This window comes from Chlamydotis macqueenii, chromosome W, assembly GCF_036417535.1.
Source record: "Chlamydotis macqueenii isolate bChlMac1 chromosome W, bChlMac1.mat, whole genome shotgun sequence".
NCBI lineage: Eukaryota > Metazoa > Chordata > Aves > Otidiformes > Otididae > Chlamydotis > Chlamydotis macqueenii.
In genome coordinates, this window is record NC_141592.1 from 49,653,027 (window position 1) to 49,677,805 (window position 24,779).

Below are 24,779 nucleotides of genomic sequence, written 5' to 3' on the forward strand. Positions count from 1 at the left end.
TGCAGCCCATGGAGGTCCACGGAGGGGCAGAGATCCACCTGCAGCCCGTGGAGGACCCCACGCCAGAGCAGGTGGAGGCCTGAAGGAGGCTGTGGCCCGTGGAGGGCCCGCTGGGACCGCTGTTCTAGAGGGAATGCACCCCGTGGAAGAGATGACCCACGCCGGAGCAGTTTCACGGAGGACTGTGGCCCGTGGGAGGGACCCCACGCTGGAGCAGAGGAGGAATGCGAGGAGTTCTTCCCCTGACGATGATACAGCAGCGTAAAACAACGCGTGATGAACTGACCGCGACCCCCATTCCCTTTCCCCCCCCCCCCGTGCCGCTCGGGAGGGGAAGGTAGTAGAGATAATGTTAAGCCCGGGAAGAGGGAGGGGTGGGGGGAGGTTATCTTGTTCCCTGTCTCATTCTCCTGCTAGTTTTAGAAAATAAATGAATAGTTTTCCCCAAGTCGAGTCTGTTTTGCCCGTGACGGTAACTTTAAGGATTTCTCCCCGTCCTTATCTCAAACCTTGAGCCGTTTTTCTTATATCATCTCCCCCTGTTCTCTCGGAGGGTGGGGGGAGCGGGAGAGAGACTGCGTAGTCTGGTCCTGATCAGGGCTGAACTACGACAGTTATTTTGGCGCCCAACGTGGGGCTCGAGGAATTTGAGATAAGGATTGAGATTAATTGGGAGCAGTAACGGGCAAAACAGGGATTGAACTTGACAAAAGAGCAAAATGATTATGGGGAATTTATGTTCTGATTGTGGTGAAGGGATAAGTGGTGAATTGTTTGTTAATTGTCTACCCACTGTTGGTGTTGTGAGGATATTATTTTGATTTTGGTGCGGGGAATTCTATTTTCTTCTGTTGATGTGTGTGTATTTTACTTATAATACTTAAATACGTAATTCGCAGAGGCGAGGGGTGGAATGTTCTGGTTTTGTTAGTGAGGGGGGGCCTAAGGTGGTATCTTCTGTAGGAAACTGCTAGAAGTCGCTCCCCTTTGTTCAGTGGACTCGGCCGGGCCTAGGGCGGACCCGCTGCTGGCCAAGGCCGAGCCAATTGGTAGCAGAATGTCCCGTGATAACGCCTCTGCGATAACGTATTTAAGAAGGGGAAAACAGGAAAAAGAGAGAGGAGAAGATGTGAAGCAGCTGAGCGGGGGGCAGAGAGGGGGAGGCGCAGGCCTCATGGGCCTTGCAGGCCTCACCCTCTGGCCTCCCGCCGGGCAGCCAACTGGGCCCAACTCGGCCCGGCCCGGCTGCAAGAAGTGGAGAGGAGATGAGAAGTGAATAAGATGTAAAAAGGATCCTGAGAGGCGTCTGCCAGCCTGTTGTGAGGAACGGCTGCAGACGCCAAGGTCAGTTCAGAAGGAGAGGGAGGAGTAATATGGCTCCTGGCCAAGATTCCTCTGCAACTCGTGGTGAAGACCATGGTGGAGCGGGTTGTCCCCCTGCAGCCCATGGAGGTCCACGGAGGGGCAGAGATCCACCTGCAGCCCGTGGAGGACCCCACGCCAGAGCAGGTGGAGGCCTGAAGGAGGCTGTGGCCCGTGGAGGGCCCGCTGGGACCGCTGTTCTAGAGGGAATGCACCCCGTGGAAGAGATGACCCACGCCGGAGCAGTTTCACGGAGGACTGTGGCCCGTGGGAGGGACCCCACGCTGGAGCAGAGGAGGAATGCGAGGAGTTCTTCCCCTGACGATGATACAGCAGCGTAAAACAACGCGTGATGAACTGACCGCGACCCCCATTCCCTTTCCCCCCCCCCGTGCCGCTCGGGAGGGGAAGGTAGTAGAGATAATGTTAAGCCCGGGAAGAGGGAGGGGTGGGGGGAGGTTATCTTGTTCCCTGTCTCATTCTCCTGCTAGTTTTAGAAAATAAATGAATAGTTTTCCCCAAGTCGAGTCTGTTTTGCCCGTGACGGTAACTTTAAGGATTTCTCCCCGTCCTTATCTCAAACCTTGAGCCGTTTTTCTTATATCATCTCCCCCTGTTCTCTCGGAGGGTGGGGGGAGCGGGAGAGAGACTGCGTAGTCTGGTCCTGATCAGGGCTGAACTACGACACAGTTCTAACAATTTAGTGTTGATTTTCAGTGCAAGTGGATAGAAAAAAGCAAATGCAATTTTGGGGGATGCATAGGTAATTCAGTGGTGCTTTACAGGCATTTACAGCTGTTAGTAGAGTTTAAAATACAGGCATGGAGTGTCTGTTAAACTAGTTCTGATATGCTACAAAAAAAGACATCATCCTCTGGTAAATATATTATCTTGAGATAAGTTCAGATTTTCTGGAAAAATGCCACATATAAAGACCAGGGTAAATGTAGGCCCCCTCCAGAAGGGAACTGGTGTCCTGGTTACCCAGGACATGGAGAAAGCTGAGGTTCTCAATGACTTTTTTGCCTCAGTCTTCACCGACAAGAGTTCCTGTCCCACCGCCCAAGCTGTAGAAGGTGCAAGCAGGGACTGCGAGAATGAAGAACTGCCCATTGTACTCGAAGAGCAGGTTCGGGATCATCTGAGGAACCTGAAGGTGCACAAGTCCATGGGTCCTGATGAGATCCATCCGCGGGGCCTGAGGGAACTGGCGGATGAAGTTGCCAAGCCACTGGCTATCGTATTTGAGAAGTCGTGGCGGTCTGGTGAGGTCCCCGATGACTGGAAGAGAGGGAACATAACCCCAATTTTTAAAAAGGGGAATAAGGAAGACCCAGGTAACTACAGGCCGGTCAGCCTCACCTCTGTGCCTGGCAAGGTCATGGAGCAGATTCTCCTGGAAACCATGCTAAGGCACATGGAGAGCAAGGAGGTGGTTGGTGACAGCCAACATGGCTTCACCAAGGGCAGATCGTGCCTGACCAATTTGGTGGCCTTCTATGACGGGGTGACGGCATCGGTGGACAAGGGACGAGCAACTGACATCATCTACCTGGACTTGTGCAAAGCTTTTGACACTGTCCCGCACGACATCCTTCTCTCTAAACTAGAGAGACATGGGTTTGATGGACGGACCACTCGGTGGATAAGGAGTTGGCTGGATGGCCGCACTCAGAGAGTGGTGGTCAACGGCTCAATGTCCATGTGGAGACCGGTGACGAGTGGCGTCCCTCAGGGGTCCGTGCTGGGCCCGGCCCTGTTCAACATCTTTGTCGGCGACATGGACAGTGGGATAGAGTGCACCCTCAGCAAGTTCGCCGACGACACCAAGTTGTGTGGTGCCGTCGACACGCTGGAAGGGAGGGATGCCATCCAGAGGGACCTTGACAGGCTGGAGAGGTGGGCCCGTGCCAACCTCATGAAGTTCAACCAGGCCAAGTGCAAGGTCCTGCACCTGGGTCATGGCAATCCCAGGCACAAATACAGGCTGGGCGGGGAATGGATTGAGAGCAGCCCTGAGGAGAAGGACTTGGGAGTGCTGGTGGATGAGAAGCTTAACATGAGCAGGCAATGCGCCCTTGCGGCCCAGAAGGCCAACCGCATCTCGGGCTGCATCAAGAGAAGCGTGGCCAGCAGGCCGAGGGAGGTGATTCTCCCCCTCTACTCTGCCCTGGTGAGACCCCACCTGGAGTACTGTGTCCAGTTCTGGAGCCCCCAACATAAGAAGGACATGGACCAGTTGGAGAAGGTCCAGAGGAGGGCCACAAAGATGATAAAAGGGCTGGAGCACCTCTCTTATGAGGACAGGCTGAGAGAGTTGGGGCTGTTCAGCCTGCAGAAGAGGAGGCTCCGGGGAGACCTGATAGCGGTCTTCCAGTACCTCAAGGGGGCCTACAAGAAAGATGGGGAAAGGCTGTTTAGTAGGGCCTGTTGCAATAGGACGAGAGGTAATGGTTTTAAAATAGAGGGGGGTAGATTTAGATTAGAAATTAGGAAAAAATTTTTTACGATGCGAGTTATAGAACACTGGAACAGGTTGCCCAGAAAGGTGGTGGAGGCCCTATCTCTGGAAACGTTCAAGGCCAGGCTGGATGAGGCTCTGAGCAACCTGACCTAGTCAGGGATGTCCCTGCTCCTTGCAGGGGGGTTGGACTAGATGACCTTTGAAGGTCCCTTCCAACCCTAACCATTCTATGATTCTATGATTCTATGACTTCCAGAGTTGTGACATGAAGGGTGTTTCTTATTCTGCATTTAAAATACCATATTAGACCTGAGTGTTATTTAGTGGAATTCCATGCCTGGAATGCTTTTACTTCTACAAAGATGGTAATATCAATGTGTACATGACATACTGACTAATGGTGTCGCTTGATAAATTTAATAACTCTCAGAGGCAGTGTTGGCTTGAGCACATGCTGTCCCTAATCTGTGAGTACTTATTCCTGTCCCCTCTCCATCTGGTTGATAGTACTTGCTCATGTGTAATTGCATTGGGAATGAGCCTAAGAAAGTTACCCAGCTGCAGAATAACTCCTCATCAATCAGGTTAATTCTTCATCAGCTTGGAAACCACCAGCTCAGAAGTGGAAGGGGATGGGGTAGTGCAACTTTGTAGGTTCACTTAAGTAGCACCACTTCTGGTCAAATAAACTGCATTCCTTCTTTTCTGTTCACCCCTGTGGCAGTCTGGTCTATACAGAGTAAGAGGCTTTGATTCCTAGAAGCCCATGGCTTTAAAGAGCAACTTAAAAAGTAGAGTCTGGCAATATCTGTGATAGGGATCATATATTCATCATTCATTGTGGACTTACTCAAAATGATGAGGTTTGAACTCATGGACTTTATTGCCCTTGAGTGAGCCTCCCTTTCCAGTACAGCACAGGCTGAGAGGAGGCTGTGCACATCGTCCCAGGGCTCAGAAGACCCACACTGCAATGGATGCTCGTGTTAGGAATGCTGCAGTGCTTTAGGCAGCATTTCCACTTGCCCACAAATCATAGAATCATAGAATAGTTAGAGTTGGAAGGGACCTTCAACGGTCATCTAGTCCAACCCCCCTGCAAGAAGCAGGGACATCCCTGACTAGATCAGGTTGCTCAGAGCCCCATCCAGCCTGGCCTTGAACGATTCCAGGGATGGGGCATCCACCACCTCTCTGGGCAACCTGTTCCAGTGCTCTACAACTCTCATTGTAAAAAATTTTTTTCTCATATCTAATCTAAACCTACCTCCTTCTAATTTAAACCCATTACCCCTTGTTCTATCACAACAGGCCCTACTGAACAGCTTCGCCCCATCTTTCCTGTAGGCCCCCTTGAGGTACTGGAAGACCGCTATCAGGTCTCCCCGGAGCCTCCTCTTCTCCAGGCTGAACAGCCCCAACTCTCTCAGCCTGGCCTCATAGGAGAGGTGCTCCAGCCCTCTTATCATCTTTGTGGCCCTCCTCTGGACCCTCTCCAACTGGTCCATGTCTTTCTTGTGTTGGGGACTCCAGAACTGGACGCAGTACTCCAGGTGGGGTCTCACCAGGGCAGAGTAGAGGGGCAGAATCACCTCCCTCGACCTGCTGGCCACACTCCTCTTGATGCAGCCCAGGATGCGGTTGGCCTTCTGGGCCGCAAGGGCGCATTGCCCACTCATGTTGAACCTCTCGTCTACCAGCACTCCCAGGTCTTTCTCCTCAGGGCTGCTCTCGATCCATTCTCCACCCAGCCTGTATTTGTGCTTGGGATTGCCACGACCCAGGTGCAGGACCTTGCACTTGGCCTGGTTGAACTTCATGAGGTTGGCACGGGCCCACCTCTCCAGCCTGTCCAGGTCCCTCTGGATGGCATCCCTCCCTTCCAGCGAGTCGACGGCACCACACAGCTTGGTGTCTGATCTGGTCACGGGCATCGTCTAGCTAGGAGATGGTGCAGTTTTGCTTGAAAATTCTGATCTTAAATAACTTTCTGTAAACTTTACCCTATTGCCATAACATGAATTACAGCCTTACAAATGGCTCCCCTACACTGGAGACAACATCAGACGTAATTCCAGAGTAGTACAGAATTCAGCAGTCTCTTCTCAGGAAATTGCTTGTGAAAATGAAGCATCGTTCCTGGTTAGCAGCTGTAACTTGTATTAGAAAGCTGTACTTGCATTAGAAAGGCCCTCCTCTGGCAATACAGATTTAGGACCTAAATCCAACAAGGTGACTTTTTTTCCCAATTGTCATCTACTGGCGAGAGCTTGTAAAACATTTGTGCTCCAGCTATAATGGGAAATGACTGCTCTTTGCATAAATTTCTCATACAATGTAATTGTTAAGTGTCCCAGCATTCAAAGTTCATGTGGAAATGCTGTTTGCTTTTCTGGAGTTCAAATTTTCATTAGCATATATTCAAGTATTTGTAATAGTTATTTTTACAAAGAAAGAGAGAAGAGTAAGCAATTTGAAAAGGTGCTAATGCTGAAAGAAGACAGTGGACAGAGGCAGTGCGAGATGAGATATCCAGGCTATGGTTGTGTGTGGGGGAGTATTTGCTTTTTAAAATTTTTTTTTTTTTTTAAGTACCAACACAGGCTTTATTGATTTCCGACTGGACCATTGTACTGCTCACTCCCAGCTTTACACTGGGAATATAGTAGTTGATGTGATTACATGTTCAATTGGATCATCTCACTGGAAAATAAACATTTATGACTACAATTTGTGTCTACTTCTGCAATTTGTATAGATTATACTGATACACCTCAGAATTTATAGCGTCATCTGTAAAATTTGTCATGTTTTCACAGGTGGAGACTGTGCTACTTTGATGAAGGATATGGGTCCCTTACCTGTAGACATGTCATGGCTGTACTTTGCAGAAACTGTTCTGACCTTGGAATACCTTCATAATCATGCAATTGTACACAGGGATTTGAAACCAGACAAGTATGTATATAGAATATAACCAAAAGAGGACTTTGTTAGACAAAACATGAAAGATGTAAATTTGCTATGCATGGTTTTGTTTGGGGGGGGGGGGGGGGGGGGGCGGGGCAGGGGGGTGCTAAGGTGGTGGCTTCTGTAGGAAACTGCTACAAGTTGCTCCCCTTTGTTCAGTGGACTTGGCCGGGCCTAGGGCAGACCCGCTGCTGGCCAAGACCAAGCCAATTGGTAGCAGAATGTTCCCTGATAATGCCTCTGCGATAACGTATTTCAGAAGGGGAAAACAGGAAAAAAAAAAAAAAAAAGAAGTGAAGATGTGAAGAAGCTGAAGCAGGGGCAGAGAAGGGGAGGCGCGAGCCTTGTGGGCCTTGCAGGCCTCACCCTCTGGCCTCCCGCTGGGCCCAACTTGGCCCAGCGCAGCTGCAAGAAGTGGAGAGGAGATGAGATATGAATGAGATGTAAAGAGATCCTGAGAGGCATCCGCCTGCCTGTTGTGAAGAATTTTCCTTGTGAGAGGAACGGCTGCAGACACCAAGGTCAGTGAAGAAGGAGGGGGAGAAGTAACGCTGTTGGGTACCTGGAGTATCAGGGACACTTAGTGAACAATCCAGACCGAATGGAATTGTTATATTTGTGAGCAGCAGGCCTCAAGGACATCACTGAAGCCGCCTGTGAGAAAGTAATGAGGCCGCCTGTGAGAAAGTAAACGAAGCAACCTTGAAGAAGATTGTAAATAACTTTGAGAAAGTGAAAACATGAAAAGTATGGGACTTTCCAGGTTAACGGACTTTCCAGGTTAACTAACTGCAAGTAGGAGGGATATGCAAATATAACCATTAGAGCTTAAGCCAATCACGCAATGACTAATAGGCATATTTTATCTTAGCAATATAAATATGCGCATCCGGGACTAATAAATCGAACTACACTTATTACTCATATTGAGTCTTTTGTCATACATTCCTCCGTCGCTCGCAGGTGGCGCCCGAACAGGGACCCTCAGATCGGTGTTGGACATCCCGACGGAACCGAAGAAGGAAAGAAGAAATGAGGGGGCGGAAGCCGGTCGAAGTCGAGTGCTGCCCCGGCACTCGGGAAGTCGCTATAGCGCAAAAAGGTACAAAAGGTACGGAGGGAATCTTGTCTTGGCCAGGCGAGCGGCCGGGGAGGAGATGGGGTCCACACTGACCAAAGAGGAGTCAGCAGTGGTTAAGCTCCTCCAACATATGCTCTCTATGAGAGGACTGAGTTATGACTCGGCCGTCCTAGAAGCTTTGCTGCAGTGGGCAAAGAAAAGGGAATTAATCTCCACAGTTGATGATGCTTTTGAACTCCCGACATGGGAAAAGATAGGAAAAGAGCTGTGGGATGAAATAAGTAAAGGATCAAAGGAGGCGAGCAAACTCTCCACCGTGTGGAGGCTAATTAATGAAACATTGATAAGCATGAAAGCCAAGCGTTCAGTTGCCGCATCTGCTTTTGCAGCCTTAACTCCAGCCGACGGGTCCACCTCCGCTACTAGCATGCTGTTCTCAGGTTTAACGAGCCCTGCTGCCGCCCCGGCTCGTGCTGAGGGTGGGGGGGTTCGAGCCCCAGCAAGGACTCCAGGAAATGCAGCCACAGCCCCTATAACTATAGATATGTGGGCACCAGAGGGAAAAAACTGCCAAAGGCTTTTCACCACCATCAGATGTACCACCACCAGGCACCCCGCCATGCTGCGCCAGTGCAGGCTCAGAGTCAAGAGCCTTTTCGCCGACACAGACAGCTCCGGTTTATCCCCTGTTACCACCTTCTTCCCTGCCACCATGGCGTGAGGAAGAGGGGGATGAACATTCATCCAGCTTGAAGGACGCACAGCTGCAAGAGATGCTAAAAAGGCTGGAAGCCCTAGAGGTTTGCCTAGAAGCATCGCTGGGAAACTTGTCAACTCCTTCACCTGTGCCACATCGAGACCTGCCAGTGTCCAACCTATTCGTTCCGAATGGAGCATTGGGTGAGATCAGTCTTTTTGCACCTTTGCAAGGGACGCCGGCGGGAGAGGCCGGGGATTTGAATCCTATAGTGCAGAGGAAAGAGGTGATTCAAGGTGCTTTGACGGAAGGAGAGCCTTTTCCCATGGCATTTCCAGTTGTGACTGATAATACTGGGAGAAGTGTGTGACAAGCATTAGACTGGAAAATATTGAAGGAAGCTAGAAGTGCAGTGCAGTGCAGTGCTAAAATCATCATATACTCTGTCATAGTTCAGCCCCAACGGGGACCAGACTACGCAGTCTCTCTCTCACTCCCCCCACTCTCCAAGAGAATAGGAGGAGATTTGACAAACAAAAGAAAACCAGAAAAAAAACCCAAACACATGGGTTGTGATTGAACAAAAAATAAATTTAACAGTAATGACAGAAGAAAATAAGACAGTGATGGAACACAAATACAGTACAATAGCTCACAACAGATCTCCACATCCAGTCTCTTCCAACTAGCAGGGGGCCTCCCTTCAGCACCCTCCTCACTTATATACTGAGCATGATGTCAGATGGGATGGAATAGCCCTTTGGCTAATTTGGGTAAATTAACCCCAGCTGTTAGCTAATTAGTTAACTATCCCAGCCATAGGGGCTACCAGCTTCAGTTCTCCACCCAGCTCAGGTAAATATTAAGTCTATCCTGGCCAGAACCAGGACATTATCCACCCCTTATTCCATACCATCTACATCATGCCCAGATCCTACACTTTCTGATTACTCATCAACTTTTTCTTCCTTTTATCTACTTGTATGCAGACACACAGATGTAACTCTCTTAGTCCATGGTCCATCCTTTCAAAAGGTCTGTTGAGTTTATCCAGTCCATAACTTTGGGCTCCATCTGTCATAACAGGCTCTCAGCATAGGACAGATGACACAGTGTTTCCTCAGGTAGTCTGTCTGGTGCAAGTGACTTAGCAAGTTCATAGTCTGCAGACTGAAGATCTGTTAGTAGGTGCTAGTAGCAATAGCCAGTTCTGGTTGCATCACTGCTGCAATTTTTCCTATTTTATTAAAGTTCATTCTTTGTTGGTATAAACGATTTTACTATAATACTTTTGACACAACATAAGTATCTCAGGGCGTGGAGCAGGAAGAAGCAAGGAGGGACACATAATAGCTAGATAATGACATACAGTACTGTATAGTAACCGACATCAAGCACTTCAAATTATCAGCTCTTTTCACCTAAAATTAGATCTCCTTGAGGTACACATCGGACTTTCCCATCCTCCTGCATTACCCACCAAGTACACCCAGGTCCTTGAGCAAAAGCAATCCCATGCATGGGTTTGCCTTTGCCCAAGGGAGAAATGACCCAGACTGTCTTCCCCAGTATATTCCTTACGTGCACCACAGGGACTTTATCCCCTTCTACAGTATGTAGAAGTTCAGATTGGGCAGGGCCAGCTCGGTTGGTGGACCCCCGAGTGTTGACTAGCCAAGTGGCTTTTGCTAAACGTTTATCCCAATTTTTGAAGGTTCCACCACCCATTGCTTTCAGAGTTGTTTTCAGCAACCCATTATACCTTTCAATCTTTCCAGAGGCTGGTGCATGATAGGGGATGTGATAGACCCACTCAATGCCATGCTCTTTGGCCCAGGTATCTATGAGATTGTTTCGGAAGTGGGTACCATTGTCTGATTCAATTCTTTCTGGAGTGCCATGTCGCCATAAGACTTGTTTCTCAAGGCCCAGGATGGTGTTTCGGGCAGTGGCATGGGGTACAGGATATGTTTCCAGCCATCCAGTGGTTGCTTCCACCATTGTAAATACATAGCGCTTGCCTTGGCGAGTTTGTGGGAGTGTAATGTAATCAATTTGCCAGGCCTCTCCATATTTATACTTCAGCCATCATCCTCCAGACCACAGAGGCTTTAACCGCTTGGCTTGTTTGATTGCAGCACATATTTCACATTTAAGGATAACCTGTGCAATAGTGTCCATGGTTAAATCCACCCCTCGATCACGAGCCCATTTGTATGTTGCATCTCTCCCCTGATGGCCTGAGGTATCATGGGCCCACCGAGCTAAAAATAGTTCACCCTTATGCTGCCAGTCCAGATCCACCTGAGCCACTTCAATTTCAGCAGCTTGATCCACTTGCTGGTTGTTTTGATGTTCTTCAGTGGCCCGACTCTTGGGTACATGGGCATCTACGTGACATACTTTTACAACCAGATGCTCTAACCGGGAAGCAATATCTTGCCACAGAGTGGCAGCCCAGATAGGTTTGCCCCTACGCTGCCAGTTGCTCTGCTTCCATTGCTTTAACCATCCCCACAGAGCATTTGCCACCATCCATGAGTCAGTGTAGAGATAGAGCACAGGCCATTTTTCCCGTTCAGCAATGTCTAAAGCCAGCTGGATGGCCTTCACCTCCGCAAACTGACTCGAGTCACCTTGGCCTTCAGCAGCTTCTGCAACTTGTCATGTAGGACTCCACACAGCAGCTTTCCACTTCCGATGTTTTCCTACAGTACGACAGGACCCATCAGTAAATAGGGTATACTGCTTCTCATTTTCTGGGAGGTTGTTATATGGTGGGGCCTCTTCAGCACGCATTACCTCTTCCTCTGGTGGCTTTCCAAAATCTTTGCATTCTGGCCAGTCTGTAATTACTTGTAATATGCCTGGGCGATTGGGGTTTCCTATTCGGGCCCGCTGTGTAAGTAGTGCAACCCACTTGCTCCATGTAGCATCCGTTGCATGATGCGCAGAGGGGACCCTTCCTTTGAACATCCAGCCCAGCACTGGCAGTCGGGGTGCCAGGATGAGCTGTGCTTCAGTACCAATCACTTCTGAAGCAGCTTGAACTCCTTCATATGCCGACAGGATTTCTTTTTCGGTTGGAGTATAGCAGGCCTCAGATCCTTTATATCCCCGGCTCCAAAACCCAAGGGGTCGACCACGGGTTTCCCCTGGTGCTTTCTGCCAGAGACTCCAGGTAGGGCCATTCTCCCCAGCTGCGGTGTAGAGCACATTTCTTACCTCTTGCCCTGTCCGGACTGGCCCGAGAGCCACCGCGTGAACAATTTCTTGTTTAATCTGTTCAGAAGCCTGCTGCTGTTCAGGGCCCCATTTAAAATCATTCTTCTTTCGGGTGACTTTATACAGAGGGCTTACAATCATACTATAATCTGGAATATGCATCCTCCAGAAACCCACAACGCCCAGGAAAGCTTGCGTTTCCTTTTTGTCAGTCGGTGCAGCCATAGCTGTTATTTCATTGACTATATCTATTGGAATCTGACAACGCCCATCTTGCCATTTTATCCCCAAAAACTGTATCTCTCTTGCAGGTCCTTTCACCTTACATCGTTTTATGGCAAGCCCAGCTTTCAGGAGGATTTTAATTATTTTCTCCCCTTTTTGAAAAGCTTCTGCTGCTGTGTTGCCCCATACAATGATGTCATCAATGTACTGCAGGTGCTCTGGAGCTCCACCCTTTTCCAGTGCAGTCTGGATCAGCCCATGGCAGATGGTGGGGCTGTGTTTCCACCCCTGGTGCAGTCAATTCCAGGTATACTGGACACTCCTCCAAGTGAAAGCAAATTGTGGCCTGCATTCTGGTGCCAAAGGGATGGAGAAGAACGCGTTGGCAATATCAATGGTGGCATACCACTTGGCTGCCTTGGATTCCAGTTCATACTGAAGTTCTAACATGTCTGGCACAGCAGCACTCAGTGGTGGTGTTACCTAATTCAGGCCACGATAGTCCACTGTTAACCTCCACTCTCCACTTGATTCTCTCACTGGCCATATGGGACTGTTAAAAGGTGAGTGGGACTTGCTGATCACTCCCTGGCTCTCCAGCTGATGAATCAGCTTATGGATGGGGATCAGGGAGTCTCGGTTGGTGCAATACTGCCACCGGTGCACAGTTGTGGTAGCAATTGGCACCTGTTGTTCTTCAACCTTCAGCAACCCCACAACAGAAGGATCCTCTGACAGACCAGGCAAGGTGGACCACTGTACATTTTCCTCCATCTTCAAAGCACCTACACCAAAAGCCCACCGATACCCTTTTGGGTCCTTGAAATACCCCCCTTCTGAAGTAATCTATACCAAGAATGCATGGAGCATCTGGGCCAGTCACTATGGGGTGCTTCTGCCACTCATTCCCTGTCAGGCTCACTTCAGCCTCCAATACAGACAGCTGTTGGGATCCTCCTGTCACTCCAGAAATACAAATGGGTTATGCCCCATTATATCTTGATGACATCAAGGTACATTGTGCACCAGTATCCACTAGAGCTTTGTACTCTTGTGCGTCTGACGTGCCAGGCCATCGGATCCACACAGTCCAATAAACTCTGTTATCCCTCTCCTCCACCTGGCTGGAGGCAGGGCCTCTCTAATCCTGGCCACAGTATTCATCATTCATTTCTTTTAAATATGCACGAGAGGTCCCTTCAAGAGGGTCAGAACTAAAGCTATTCCTTCTACGCTCCCTATTGGAGACTGGTGCAACAATTTTCCGGGGAGAACTTCTATTTGCAATGGTTTTTCCACGCAACTCACGTACCCGCGCCTCTAGGGCAGAGGTAGGCTTCCCATCCCACTCCCTCATGTCCTCTCCTTGGTCACGCAAGGTAAACCACAGGGTACCTCGCCGCGTAAACCATCTCTCTTGAGCAGGGAAACGTTTACTCCTAATAGCTGAAATATTGGCCCGTACCAGTGGGGAATGGGACATATCTGCTTTGAATTGCTGGAATTCCTGGGATAGTTTCTCCACAGCCGAGACACAGGCCCTTAGGGAGGAAGACAGGCTTTCCTCGTACTGCCGGAGTCGGCCAGCCAGTTCATCCACTGTTTCTTCCTCTCCATCTTTCCAGGTCATAACTGCCAATGAGTTGGCATATGATGATGGTGCACTTCGAACAAACTTCCACCACATTTGTCGTGTGCACCTGACTTCATCTGGATCCTTAGGTAACTGATCATTGTCCAGGTCATCATAAATAATCTCCAGCACAGCTAATTCCCTCAGGTACTGGATACCCTTCTCCATGGTGGCCCACTTGCCTGGATGACACATTATATCCTCCTTGAAAGGATACCTCTCCTTCACACCTGACAGGAGTCGCCTCCAGAGGCTGAGGGCTTGTGTCCCTTTTCCAACTGCTTTGTCAATGCTTGCTTCTCTAGAAATGGATCCCAGTTGCCTAGCTTCTCTGCCTTCTAATTCCAAGCTATTGGCCCCATTATCCCAGCACCGCAGCAGCCAGCTGATAATGTGCTCCCCAGGATGACGGCTAAAATCTTTTCACATGTCTCACAGCTCGCTCAGGGATAGAAATCTGGTGCTCACTGTCTCCTTTAGGAGTTCTTCCTCTGAGGAAGAGCCTGCCTGCTGAGTTATTCCTGGGAATGTAGCAAATAAACCTTCCTCTTCTTCCTCCTGCTCCGTCCTAAAAGGGGCTTCTTCATCCCTCACTAAACGAGCTGACTTCCACTTCCAAGTCTTCTTGGATACAGGGGCAACTGATACTAGCACAGATTCACCCTCTGATTCAGCTGCAATGCCTGTTGCTGGGGTTTGAGTCCCTGCATTGCAGGTCAGTTTGTTCTCCCTCACACCATGCCATGTATTAGTATCTTGCCTTAGGGTAAATCTCGGGAGGAGATTCCCAAAAAGTGGGTTTGCAGCTCTAGACAAGACTTGGCCCACATTCAAGATACATAACAACAACATCATAGTGGCTTGAATATCCCCCAGATCTTCAGAGTTCTCAAGAAGTGGTTTAACTACCCTGGAAGTGAAAGAATTCGGGAAGCTGTCCACATAGGAATACCAATTTATCTCTAAGGCCATTGATATCACCATGTCATAGATGGATATGGCATAGTAGAACAGCAGAATAATTCTCATCATTTTCCCTGAAGTGATAAACACCACCACTGGGAACACATAGTACATATAAGAGCATAAACAATACAACAACATAACCAACCACTGCAACATCATGACCAATAACTGACAACCAATACAACAAGCACGTATGAACAAATTTGTTTCAAGCAAAAAAAAAAAAAGCCAGATCTGTTATTATCTCAACCCTTCGAGCCCCACATTGGGCACCAAAATAACTGTCGTAGTTCAGCCCCAACGGGGACCAGACTACGCAGTCTCTCTCTCACTCCCCCCACTCTCTGAGAGAATAGGAGAAGATTTGACAAACAAAAGAAAACCAGAAAAAAAACCCAAACACATGGGTTGTGATTGAACAAAAAAATAAATTTAACAGTAATGACAAAAGAAAACAAGACAGTGATGGAACACAAATACAGTACAATAGCTCACATCAGATCTCCACATCCAGTCTCTTCCAACTAGCAGGGGGCCTCCCTTCAGCACCCTCCTCACTTATATACTGAGCATGATGTCAGATGGGATGGAATAGCCCTTTGGCTAATTTGGGTAAATTAACCCCAGCTGTTAGCTAATTAGTTAACTATCCCAGCCATAGGGGCTACCAGCTTCAGTTCTCCACCCAGCTCAGGTAAATATTAAGTCTATCCTGGGCAGAACCAGGACAACTCAATCTGTGTTGCAGCATATTTTTTTGTCACAGTTGTTAACTCCTTATGATATTAGAATGATTGTCCAGATGCTTTTGCTACTGTCACAGCAGCTGCAGTTCTTTCAGCACTGGCAGACTGCTTGTGATAGGGCACCTGCATCGCCTCGACAACAGGGTGATCCATTATTCAGGGTGAAAACTCAAATGCTGATGGGAGCAGGACCCTACACACGATCTGATTGGCAATCGCAATTTGCTACTGAAGCGTTACAACTGGGCCAAGATTTGGCTTATAGAGCGCTTGCTAGGGTGTACGATGAAAAGTCCAGACCTGCCTTTACATCAGTAAGGCAAGGTCCCACAGAACCATATGGGAAATTTATTGATCGGTTGCACACTGCAATTATGGCTCACCCTGATCTGGATGATGACATGAAAGCAAAGTTCTTAGATATGCTTGCCTTTAATAATGCTAATGAAAAAACTAAGAGAGCCCTTAGTGTGTTGCCAAAAGGATCTAGTACAGGGCAACTGCTGGAAGCTGCTGAGCGAATGGTAGAAGAAGAAAAGGCTACAGTCATGGCTGCTGCTGTAGGTGCAGCAGTTAAACCGTTGATATCAATAAAGCGGCGCGTGATTAACTGACTGTACCCCCCATTCCCTCTTCCCGCCCCCCCACCCCCCATCCCTGTCCCGCTCAGGGGGCAGGGGAGTGAGGTGGAGATGGTGTTAAGCCCGGGAAGAGGGAGGGGTGGGGGGAGGTTGTCTTGTTCCCTTTGGCTTTAAGGATCCCTCCCCGTTCTTGTCTTAAACCTCGGGTTTTAGTTTTCTTTCCTCTTATATGTCTGGGGTCATGGCTGCCGCCAGGCGCCCCCACCCCCCCGCCCCTGACATGGTTAACAGATACTCCTGTCTGAGTCCAGCTTTGTATAAGTAGAAGGACCATTCCCTCTTATAACATGGGGGAAGGGATATGCTTATGTCTTTACAGGAGCAGTAAATAAGTGGATCCCTGTCTGTATCATCTGCGGGTAAGCCTTTCAGAACATGTTTGGTTGACCTGCCAGATACCGGTAGGACGGCAACTCTGTGTAAAACAGCAGCAACCACGAGTGCTGAGTGCTAAAACTACAAAAGATGGAACTTTTTGGGATCAGTAAAGATGGACTTCTGTCTATTTTCTTTTTTTAACTATTCAAGAGCTAATGTTTCTAGAGGGGTAATGATTGTAAATGCTTTAAGATCTATACATTGCAATGACACAGCATGACGTAATCATGCGAGCACATATCAAAATCCAGACAGCATAAAAGACCTAAACGAAGCATACATAGCATTGAATCTGGTTGCCAAGATAATACAGAGTTTTGGAAACTAAGTAAAATTATTGCTGCTTCAGTCTTTACACCTGGTGTGGCAAGTGCCTAGGCATTAACTATGCTAAATAAATCGGACTGTTGGCTTGCTAAGCAAATAAATACAACTGCATCGGCACTATCAACGCTGTTAACTGATGTAGGTTCTATATACTATGCTACTTTACAAAACAGAACCACTGTTAGCCTGCAGAGCACATATTTGACAGGCCTTGTTGCATGTGCTGGCCACACATGCAGCAACGTCTAGTCAGGCCTTGTTGTGTGCGCTGGCCACGCATGCAGCAACGTCTAGTCAGTACTCTTTCACTGAATCTGCTGAGGGGATAAACAGGGGTGGCTCGGAGCGGAGGGGAGAGGACGGACCCAGAGCACACTTTATTTACAACAGGGGATGCCCTGAAGGTGCTGCGCCTGCCTCCTTTCTCTGCTCTGACCCGGCTCAGCGGTGTCTTTGGCATAGTTGGGTTAGTAACAGAATAGATCAGCAATAGATTTTTTATTATTAGCACAAAATCATGATTGTCAGGATTTTCATGGGCTTTGCTGCATGAATCTGTCTGATCATTCGGAATCTATTCACAAAAGTATTCAAAACTTGCAAAAAGGAGTACAAAAACAGCAACAAAGTGATGGTTTTGATATATTCAGAAATCTTTTGGTGAATTGATATAAGCTTGTTACTAATAGCTGTAGGATGCTTATTCATTCCTTTTATATATGTATTTTGATCTATAATTCTGTGTCTTAAAATGTGTGCAAACTTTAATAGATAAAGCGTTGAAACAAGCCTCTTCTCATAAACAAAGAAGGGGGAGATGTGGTATTTCGCTGAGCCAGTATGGTATCAGTGAAAGCAAACTGACCTTGGGGGCGGAATGCAATCATGCTCTCAGGAAGAAAGCCATGGAATGAGAAGGGAAGCTTTAAGATACAAAACATTGTTAGCAGAATTTATGGCTTGTTTCAACAGAGGCCTGCAGAAAACTAGTCATTGCTCTTATTGATAAGAAAGTTACTGGAGTTGTTATATCTATAATAGTAGAAAAATGCCGTAGTAGAAAATTACTAGAAGGTAGTGAAACTTAGCTTTGCTTCTTAATCATGAATATGTATAACGTGTGATCAGTAATTTTATTAACTAAGCTTGTGTGTGGCATAATTGGGTGGTTGCTGTCCTTGGTTAAAATCGGAATTGTGATACTAGGCATCATACTAGGCATAACATACCATGCTTGCAAAAAATGATTAACAACTCAATACAGACAATCTGGCTCATAAAAAAAAAAAACACACCAAACAAAAAACAAACAAAAAAAAACCAAAAAAAAAAACCCAAAAAAACCCCCCAAACAACCATGAACCTAGTTGATATTGTAGTAAAATAAGGTCAGGAGTACCAAAAAGGGCCATAGGAGGACCATGTTATTTTGGAAAATTGATAATGTTTGCTCCACCTATGAGAACATTACGGAATCATACTCGAGCAAGAAGATCTCTAAAAGTATTGACTCCCCATTGTGACAGCAATTTAACCCTGTTGGGGACAGCTGAGCGGATAGCATTATCTTTATTTTTTCCTTGGGCAGCAACTGCAAAAAGCTTTAGCTAACTTAAATAAATTAGCTTGTTGGGCACAAAAGCAAATGAATTTAACCTCTAGCATGTTATCAGGATTATTAGAAGACATGGATAGTATGCGTCATGATATTTTTGCACAATCTAGCAGCCATTGATTTTTTGTTATTAGCGCATAAGTGGGTCTGGATTGTTCAAAACAAAAAGGGGGACTTGTTGGGTACCTGGAGTATCACGGACACTTAGTGAACAATCCAGACCAAATGGAATTGTTATGTTTGTGAGCAGCAGGCCTCAAGGACATCACTGAAGCCGCCTGTAAGAAAGTACTGAAGCCACCTGTGAGAAAGTACTGAAGCCACCTGTGAGAAAATAATGAGGCCGCCTGTGAGAAAGTAATGAGGCCACCTGTGAGAAAGTAATGAGGCCGCCTGTGAGAAAGTAAACGAAGCAACCTTGAAGAAGATTGTAAATAACTTTGAGAAAGTGAAAACATGAAAAGTACGGGACTTTCCAGGTTAACGGACTTTCCAGGTTAACTAACTGCAAGTAGGAGGGATATGCAAATGTAATCATTAGAGCTTAAGCCAATCACGCAATGACTAGTAGGCATATTTTATCTTAGCAATATAAATATGCGCATCCGGGACTAATAAATCGAACTACGCTTATTACTCATATTGAGTCTTTGTCGTACGTTCCTCCGTTGCTTGCATAATGCGGCTCCTGACCAAGATTCCCCTGCAGCCTGTGGTGATGACCATGGTGGAGCAGGTTGTCCCCCTGCAGCCGACGGAAGTCCAGGGAGGAGCAGAGATCCACCTGCAGCCCATGGAGGACCCCGCACTGGGGCAGGTGGATGCCTGAAGGAGGCTGTGGCCTGTGGAGGGCCTGCTGGGGCAGCTGTTCTGGAGGGACTGCACCCCATGGAAAAGATGACCCATGCCAGAGCAGTTCCACAAAGGACTGTGGCCCATGGGAGGGACCCCATGCTGGAGCAGGGGAGGAATGTGAGGAGTTCTTCCCCCAACGAGGAAGCAGCAGCATAAAACAACACGTGATCGACTGACCATAACCCCCATTCCCTCTTCCCCCTGTGCTGCTCGGGGAGGGGAAGGAGGTAGAGATAACTGAATATGAAGTTAAGCCCAGGAAGAGGGAGGGGTAGTGGGGAGTCACTTTGTCCTCTTTCTCATTATCCTTCTATGGTTTTAATAATAAACAAATAGTATTCCCCAAGTTGAGTCTGTTTTGCCCATAACAGTAACTTTAAGGATCACTCCCTGTCCTTATCTCAAACCTCGAGCCTTTTTTCTTGTATTATCTCTCCCCTGTTCCCTCAGAGGGTGGAGGGAGTGAGTGAGAGACTGCATAGTTAGGTCCTGAGTGGGACTAAACTATGACACAATCAAAGAACAACAGGTAAGGATCGCTACCACCACGGTGCACCGGTAGCAATATCGCACCAACCAAGACGCCCTGATCCCCATCCATAAGCTGATTCATCAACCAGAGAGCCAGAGAGCTATCAGCAAGACTTGCTCACCCTTTAACAGTCCAATATGGCCAGAGCAAAAATCTAGTGGAGAGTGGAGACTAGCAGTGGACTATCGTGGCCTGAATGAAGTTACACCACCACTGAGTGCTGCCGTGCCAGACATGCTAGAACTTCAATATGAACTGGAGTCAAAAGCAGCCAAGCGGTATGCCACCACTGATATCGCCAATGCATTTTTCTCCATCCCTTTGGCAGCAGGATGCAGGCCACAGTTTGCTTTCACTTGGAGAGAGGGTTCAGTACACCTGGAATTGACTGCTCCAGGGGTGGAAACACAGCCCCACCATTTGCCATGGGCTGATCCAGACTGCACTGGAAAAGGGTGAAGCTCCAGAACACCTGCAATATGTTGATGACATCATTGTATGGAGCAACACAGAAGCAGCAGTTTTAGAAAAAGGGGAGGAAATAATCCAAATCCTTCTGAAAGCCGGTTTTACCATGAAACAAAGGAAGGTCAAGAGGCCTGCACAAGAGATCCAGTTTTTAGGAGTAAAATGGCAAGATGGACATTGTCTCATTCCAATGGATGTGGTCAACAAAATAACAGCTATGGCTCCACAAACTAACAAAAAGGAAACACAAGCTTTCTTGGGCGTTGTGCGTTTCTGGAGAATGCATATTCCAAATTACAGTCTGATTGTAAGCCCTCTCTATCAAGTGACTCGAAAGAAGAATAATTTTAAATGAGACCCTGAGCAACGACAAGCCTTTGAACAAATTAAACAAGAAATTGTTCATGCAACAGCCCTTGGGCCAGTCCAAACAGGACAAGATGTGAAAAACATCCTCTACGCCGCAGCCGGGGAGAATGGCCCTACCTGGAGTCTTTCACAGAAAGCACCAGGGGAGACTCGAGGTCGACCCCTAGGCTCTTGGAGCCGAGGATATAGAGGATATGAGGCCCACTACAATACAACTGAAAAAGAGATACTGGCAGCATATCATAGAATCATAGAATGGTTAGAGTTGGAAGGGACCTTCAAAGGTCATCTAGTCCAACCCCCCTGCAAGGAGTAGGGACATCCCCAACTAGATCAGGTTGCTCAGAGCCTCATCCAGCCTGGCCTTGAACATTTCCAGGGATGGGGCTTCCACCACCTCTCTGGGCAACCTGTTCCAGTGCTCTACCACCCTCAGTGTAAAAAACTTTTTCCTAATATCCAATCTAGATCTACCCCCCTCTATTTTAAAACCATGACTCCTTATCCTATCACAACAGGCCCTACTGAACAGCCTCTCCCCATCTTTCTTGTAGGCCCCCTTGAGGTACTGGAAGACCGCTATCAGGTCTCCCCGGAGCCTCCTCTTCTCCAGGCTGAACAGCCCCAACTCTCTCAGCCTGTCCTCATAGGAAAGGTGCTCCAGCCCTCTTATCATCTTCGTGGCCCTCCTCTGGACCTTCTCCAACTGGTCCATGTCCTTCTTATGTTAGGGGCTCCAGAACTGGACACAATACTCCAGGTGGGGTCTCACCAGGGCAGAGTAGAGGGGCAGAATCACCTCCCTCGACCTGCTGGCCACGCTCCTCTTGATGCAAGCCAGGATGCGGTTAGCCTTCTGGGTCACAAGGGCACATTGCCGGCTCATGTTGAGCTTCTCATCCACCAGCACTCCCAAGTCCTTCTCCTCAGGGCTGGTCTTGATCCATGCTCTGCCCAGGCTGTATTTGTGCCTGGGATTGCCATGACCCAGGTGCAGGACCTTGCACTTGGCCTGGTTGAACTTCATGAGGTTGGCACGGGCCCACCTCTCCAGCCTGTCAAGGTCCCTTTGGATGGCATCCCTCCCTTCCAGCGTGTCGACGGCACCACACAACTCGGTGTCATCGGTGAACTTGCTGAGGGTGCACTCTATCCCACTGTCCATGTCACCGACAAAGATGTTGAACAGGGCCAGGCCCAACACGGACCCCTGAGGGACGCCACTCGTGACCGGTCTCCACATGGACATCAAGCCGTTGACCACCACTCTCTGAGTGCAGCCATCCAGCCAACTCCTTTTCCACCGAGTGGTCCGTCCATCAAACCCATGTCTCTCCAGTTTAGAGAGAAGGATGTCGTGCGGGACAGCGTCAAAAGCTTTGCACAAGTCCAGGTAGATGACATCCATTGCTCGTCCCTTGTCCACCGACGCTATTACCCAGTCATAGAAGTCCACCAAATTGGTCAGGCACGATCAGCCCTTGGTGAAGCCATGTTGGCTGTCACCAACCACCTCCTTGCTCTCCATGTGCCTTAGCATGGTTTCCAGGAGAATCTGCTCCATGACCTTGCCAGGCACAGAGGTGAGGCTGTAGTTGCCTGTAGTTGCCCGGGTCTTCCTTGTTCCCCTTTTTAAAAATTGGGGTTATGTTCCCTCTCTTCCAGTCATCAGGGACCTCACCAGACCACCACAATTTCTCAAATACAATGGCTAGTGGCTTGGCAACTTCATCCGCCAGTTCCCTGAGGACTCACGGATGGATCTCATCAGGTCCCATGGACTTGTGCACCTTCAAGTTCCTCAGATGTTCCTGAACCTGCTCTTCGAGTACAGTGGGTGGTTCTTCATCCTCGCAGTCCCTGCTTGCGACTTCTACAGCTTCACCTTATCGATGAAGACTGAGGCAAAAAAGTCATTGAGTACCTCAGCCTTCTCCATGTCCCAAGTAACCAGGACACCGGTTTCCTTCTGGAGGGGGCCTACATTTTCCTTGGACTTTCTTTTGTCCCCTACATACCTACAGAAACTCTTCTTGTTGCTTTTTATATCCCTGGCCAGATTCAGTTCTGTCAGGGCTTTAGCCTTCCTCACCTGATCCCTGGCCACTCGCACAGCCTCTTTGTAGACCTCTGTCACGGCCCACTTGGGACTCGTGACGGTTCTTTTAATGCAGTCTCGAAGTGCAAAAATTACAGCGAACATGCCAAAGGGGTTGGTTTCAATCAAACAGCACAAACTTTATTATTTTGCCCGTAAAGCGGCGTGCGATAGGTGAAAGGGAGTGAAAAGGAAAAGTAAAGATAGGGAAGGGAAAAAAGAAGATAATAGCTACCACCACGGGTCCAAGGCGTCCCTATGGTCCCAGGTCCAGGCAGCGTCCTGCTGGTCCTCACAATCGATGTCGATGTCGATCCTTGGTGGGGAGAGCTCTTCGGGGGTCTCGTTATTAGGGGTCGACCTTTTATGCCAAGTGGCGAACCTTGCTCCTCCTTACTCCGGGGATCTCCGCCTGCTCTCAGCCCTTAGGATAGAAGTGTGTTTTTTGTACATTCTAATTAGCAAAGTTCCGTTAAAGGGCACTTTCTCACCGTTGTTTTTGAGACAGCAGTTGTGATTCATCCTCCTCGATAGCAGCTGCAGGGTTATCTCTGCCAGTTTTGACAACAGGGATGAGCCGTGGCACCTCAGCGCCACTCTGTCCGCCGCTTCAAGGATGTTGTACATTTTGTTGTTAGGCCGGAGTCGGCCTTGTCCATAACAGTTCCGTTCTGTTCCCGGGAGAAAAAAAAACAACTGCATCTCAGGCAGGCTGCTCGCAGCAACTCATGTCAAGTTGTGAGCCTAACTTTTAGGCCAGATCAAGTCCATAGTCCACCTGGAAGTCCTCGATGACAAGGTTGAGACAATACTGATTTTCTGACCGACCCTTACACCACCCCGTGGCTCAACATTGTCGTCAGGACCGCATGGTGGTAGCATAACCCTCAAAGGGAGACAGGAAAGAAGAGAGAAAGAGAAGGAGAAAAGTAACAGCAGCATAATTACCATACAATTTGCAAAAAGTTAAGCTGTTTCTCTAACATACACTAAAAATCTTCTAATTCTACATCATTTTTCTCTAGGCAATCTGCCTTGCACTAGCAGATTTTGGAATATCTATGTAGGTTGGAACATTTAGCAGACTGTGTGCATTAAGTACAGAAGTCAAATGTGTCAACTGATTCATCATTTTCCAAATTTTGACATACAGTATTGCTGATAAAACAAAACTTATTAAGACCAGCATTAAGAGAACAATAATGGGGTGACACAATTTGTTCAAGATGCCTGTTGCAGTAGGTGACCACCCAAAAACTGTGTCCCACCATCTTTGTTCTGCATCTTTTTCTACCCTTTCCAAAACACGGTGGATTTCATCCACGTCATGATGGACCGTTACTAAGGTTTTTTGTCCATTTTCCCTGATCTTTCCCAGGATCTTGATCAAATCCTGGTGTTGTAATAATTTTTTTTACCAAAGTGAGATTCATTCCAATTGGTGCAGGTAGCAGTTCATGAATCAGTGTGCAATTAGATTGCAAGAGTTTGTGAGAGGTCACCGGTGCTAAGTAAGCAAAGTCACATCCAGTGATTTTAGTAACATTACAAACACAAAAATTTGAGTGGTTCCTAGTATCTACAACTACATCACCTACAGATATGGAATCGCAAACAGTCCGTAAGCATGCACAACCTTTGCCAATATATACAAGTATTGTCTCAGGGTTTTCATCAGGACAAATCTCAAAATGGCAAATGTTTTGTTCAGTGTCAAGACAAATGTCTTGGGCTCTGATGGTATTGCTTTCACAAATGAATCCTTGTTGTTCCCGCACAATACATGCATCAAAATCAATACTTTGCCATTTATCCCCGTTTTTCCGGGCCCATACTCTATGGTCTAGAGGACAGAGTACAGTTCCGTTGTGGTTCAGTCCTAGCGCAATGATTGGGTATATTGTATCTACCGAAGCATTGTGTATTGTTAACACAAAAGCTGTGGCCACGCTGTCGATGGGGTTATAGGTAAAATTAACCAGATACCACCAGGACTGGAATTTCCTTTCAAAGTCAGTGGCACTGTCCCAAGCTATTTTCTGAATTTCAGTGGGGAAAGTGCCTTCTTCACCTTCTCTTCTAATTGATGCGGCTACTGATTGCATCCACAGTTGAGCTTGGATACAA